Source organism: Dendrobates tinctorius, unplaced genomic scaffold (genome assembly GCF_039654945.1).
Source record: "Dendrobates tinctorius isolate UK_male_01 unplaced genomic scaffold, ASM3965494v1 ptg000028l, whole genome shotgun sequence".
In the NCBI taxonomy this organism is placed as follows: Eukaryota; Metazoa; Chordata; class Amphibia; order Anura; family Dendrobatidae; genus Dendrobates; species Dendrobates tinctorius.
This window is the reverse complement of record NW_027361696.1, coordinates 38,070,102-38,075,000: the sequence shown is the minus strand read 5'-3', so window position 1 is coordinate 38,075,000 and position 4,899 is coordinate 38,070,102.

Below are 4,899 nucleotides of genomic sequence, written 5' to 3'. Positions count from 1 at the left end.
TCTGTGAAGCCCTTGTGGGTTCAAAGTTCTCACCACATATCTAGATAAGTTCCTTGGGGGGTCTAGTTTCCAAAATGGGGTCACTTGTGAGGGGTTTCCATTGTTTAGGCACATCAGGGGTTCTCCAAACTTGACATGGCATCCGATCTGAATTCCAGTCAATTTTGCATTGAAAAAGTCAAACGGCGCTCCTTCCTTTCTGAGCTCTGCCATGTGCCGAAACAATGGTTCCCCCCCACATATCAGGTATCAGTGTACTCAGGACAAATTGCACAATAACTTTTGCCATCCAATTTCTCCTGTTACCCTTGGTAAAATAAAACAAATTGGACCTGAAGTAATTTTTTTGTGAAAAAAGTTGAATGTTCATTTTTTTTAAACATTCAAAAAAATTCCTGTGAAGCATCTGAAGGGTTAATAAACTTCTTGAATGTGGTTTTGAGCACCTTGAGGGGTGCAATTTTTAGAATGGTATCACTTTTGGGTATTTTCTATCATATAGACCCCTCAAAGTTACTTCAAATGTGAAGTGGTCCGTAAAAATAAAATGGTGTTGCAAAAATGAGAAATCGCTGGTCAACTTTCAACCCTTATAACTTCCTAACAAAAAAAAATTTGGGTTCCAAAATTGTGCTGATGTAAAGTAAACATGTGTGAAATGTTACTTATTAAGTTTGTTTTTTTGTGTTCCGTATCTCTGTGATTTAACGGCATAAAAATTCAAAGTTGGAAAATTGCAAAATTTTCAAAATTTTCACCAAATTTCTGTTTTTTTCACAAATAAACGCAAGTTATTTCAATGAAATTTTACCACTATCATGAAGAACAATATGTCACGAGAAAACAGTGTCAGAATCAGTGGGATCCATGGAAGTGTTTCAGAGTTATTACCTCATAAAGGGACAGTGGTCAGAATTGTAAAAATTGGCCTTGTCATGAACGTTCAAACTACCCTTTCGGGGTAAAGGGGTTAAACAAATGAGGGCGTTACACCACAGTAGTGGCATCAATTTCCCCACAGTAGAAACAGTATAATAGGGACCGACAAGTCTTCCACTACGCCCAATCTTGCAGATGGACACCCCAACCAGGAGTGAAGAAAAATGTGGATTACTGTGGAATAAGCCACCATATCAAAAATATCATGATATCATATATTATACTTGGAAAGTTAAGCGATATTCTGAATCTAGCTGGATTACTGGATTGCACCCAGATTCAAAGCCCCATTAGCTATTTAATTTCTGTGTGGCAAAATTGCATCTGCTGACAGTAAGGGAGGACACACAGTTCACTAGCGGAGCATCTATGTCATCAGAATCAGGAGCAGACTACCCTCTGACAAGGAATAAACTGGGAGGCAGGGGAGCAGTGCACTACTGAAGGTCTATGCCATCCGAATATGTGAGGCCACCTAACAAGCCAATGAGCTTTTAACATTGGAAATACGTTGCAAAATTAATTAATCAATATGGACTCATTCAAAATATAGTTATTAAATAGAAAAGCAGAAACTGTATACTAATATAGATAAGTCTAATGACATCAGCATGTTATTATATCTATTTTACATGTGTTTATGACTGGGTTTCCAGTTTTAGTCACTGGATCCTATGAAGCAGATTTATCTTCTCCGTCCTCATCTGTCACGGTAAATATCCTCATAATTACAGAATAATGCGATATAATGAGATTCTGTGTCTCCGGCCTGATATTCTGCTCATTGTTTCTAGGCTTCTATCTGGGTTCTGTATGTCATGAGTGGATGTTCCCTTATAGAATTAATGCTCTGATTGGCTCCTGTGTTTAGATTCCTTGTACTCATCATCCCGCCAGCAGATCAGGAGCGTCCGGCATTGTATAGTACTTATATGATAAATGGAGATACTAAACACCAAGGACTCATCTTCAGTAAAGCATGAATATAAAGATCGGACCTCACTGGTACCAGGAGAAAACAGCTGTACCCTGTGGATAGACCCTGTCAGCGCTTTGTTCCTCCTCCTGCTCTCGTCACAGCTCCACATGAGCAGCTTGCCTACGTTGCTACAAGCTATTCTGAACCCACAGTGTCATGTTTTTGGAATATTAACAGGTTTTTCCATTGTCTGAAGAAGGTCCATGATAGTGACCGAAACGTAACAAATAGAATGTACACCGTGTGGCTTATTAAACAAAACTAGTTTTTCTGCATTTGGGAGTGCCGGATTTCTTTTTCTGTATTGAATTGGGACTGGTATCCTTTTCTGCGCACCCCACATCTGAATTCTTGGAGTGACGTGTCTTTTTTGTCACGTTGTGTATAGACCCTGTGAGAAGAGAAGAAGATGGCAAATATTATTATCCAGGGATTGTAGAAGATAAAACAAGAAATGCATATCTAATATATAAAGCTCAATGTGTGTATGTATGTATGTATGTATGTGTGTGTATGACCGGGATTGGCATCCGCACCGTCGCAGCTACAGCCACATACTTTGGCACCTTCACACGTCTGGACCCCGAGAGCGTCCTAGGCTATGTTGCGAGGCGAAATTTTAACCCCGTGCGTTCCAATTCACCAAGCAATTTTGCCCCTATCTACATAATGGGGAAAAAGTGTGTGCGTGTCAAGCCCCCCCCCTCATTATGATGTCATAATGGTTGCCATGGCGACGCTGATGTCACCATAGGTTGCAAGCCCCACCGCTCATTATGATGTCATAATAGTTGACCATGGGATGGAGGATATGTGATGGGCATATGGGCACTGGATTATGGGATGGAGGATATGTATAATGGGTATATGGGCACGGGACCATGGGATGGAGGATATGTGATGGGTATATGGGCACTGGACTATGGGATGGAGAATATGTATAACGGGTATATGGGCACGGGACTATGGGATGGAGGATGTGTGATGGGTATATGGGCACTGGACTATGGGATGGAGGATGTGTATGATGGGTATATGGGCACGGGCCTATGGGATGGAGGATGTGTGATGGGTATATGGGCACGGGCCTATGGGATGGAGGATATGTATGATGGGTATATGGGCACGGGACTATGGGATCGTGGATATGTATGATGGGTATATGGGCACGGGACTATGGGATGGAGGATAATTATAATTTGCTATAACTAACCACAGTTAGTTACTATGCCCGGGCAGCGCCGGGCTCTTCAGCTAGTAGTATATATTCTAGAACTTTTATTCTCTTCATCACAGGTAACTATTAGTGACGAGTGAGCATTAAAATGCTCGGGTGCTCGGGTCGAGCAATTTGTAATTCTCGGGCACTCGAGCAGAACAACGAGCCCAATGTAAGTCTATGGGAAACCTGAGCATTTTTACCGTAATCCCTCCCAGGTGTCCTTTTAAGGTCTAAAAACGTCTGAAAATGGATGGAAACAGTGCTCAAATGACATGGGAACATCATGGGGAATGCCCCTGGAATGCCCAGGTCACAGCTGTGAGCAATGTTGTCAGAGTCTTACGCCAGTTTTACAGGCGCACCAAAAAACATACAAAAACGAAACCAAAATGGATTTTCCTAGGAATAATAATAATACATTTTATTTCTATAGCACCGACATATTCCGCAGCACTTTACATTTCAGAGGGGATTTGTACAGACAATAGACATTACAGCATAACAATAATCACATACAGCATAACAATAATCACATAGATTATAACAAATACCAAGAGGAAGGGAAACATGTTAAGGAACATCCTTTCCAGGGTAATGACTTGTAAATAAGGCAAAATAAATAACCAAAAACAAAAATGTTCCTCCACCACTTGGGCTATGTTCACACGTAACGTTTTTGATGCGCTTTTCAACTTTAACATTGCTTTCAACCAATACAAATGTATTCACTGAGAAATGTCATTGTAACATTTAACAACCTTAGCTGGCCATGTGGTATGTGACACATAATCAGACACATCTTGTTTCATTTATGAAGGAGGGCCTCCTGAAACAATGTTCCCATTATAAGAAAGTGGGTCTCCCATAGTGTTTGCCTAAGCATTGAATGCAAGGCCTGCCTTACCCCAAAGTTACACGCACCCCAATTACCCTTGGAACAGACATCCTGGATGGCCACATGAAACCAAAGTTCCCATTCAACAGACCTACATGACAAAAATGTTTCCATTAGAAGAAAATGTGTCTTCCATACAGTTTGACTACAGTTTGACTATGCAGTTAATTGCAGTGTTACGCCTGAAGAACCTGCATTTTTGAATTGCAGTGGTGAGCCTGAAGAACCTGTAGTGGAGAATTGTATTTTTGAGGCTGAAGAACCTGCATTGGTGAATTGCAGTTTTGAGCCTGAAGAACCTGTAGTGGAGAATTGCAGTGTTGAGGCTAAAGAATACCTGGCAGGGGAGAATTGCATTGTAGAAGCAGCTGGCCAATCCCTACAGTTCCCATAATAAGAAAGTGTGTCTCCCATGCTTTTTGCTTATGCATTGAATGCAAAGCCTTTCCTGCACCAAAAGTTACATGCACCCCAATAAGCCTTTGAGCCCACGTGCTGGATCGCCACATGAAAACCATGCTCACATTATTCATTTGGAAGTCCCATACTGTTTGCTTATCCATTGAATGCAAGGCCTGCCCTGCCCCAAAGTAACATGCACTCCAATAAGCCTTTGAGCCCACGTACTGGATGGCCACAGGAAAACCAAGGTCACATTATTCTTTTGGTACTGCCGTACTGGTGGCTTATGCATTGAATGCAAGGCCAGCATTGCTCCAAAGTTACACACATCCCAATAACCCTTTGAAACGACGTACTGGATGGCCACATTAAACAAAAGTTTCCATTTTTATTTTTTTTTAATACCATAAAATTTGCCCTTGAAGTGAATGCAAGGCCTGGCCCAAATTTGCACGCACACCA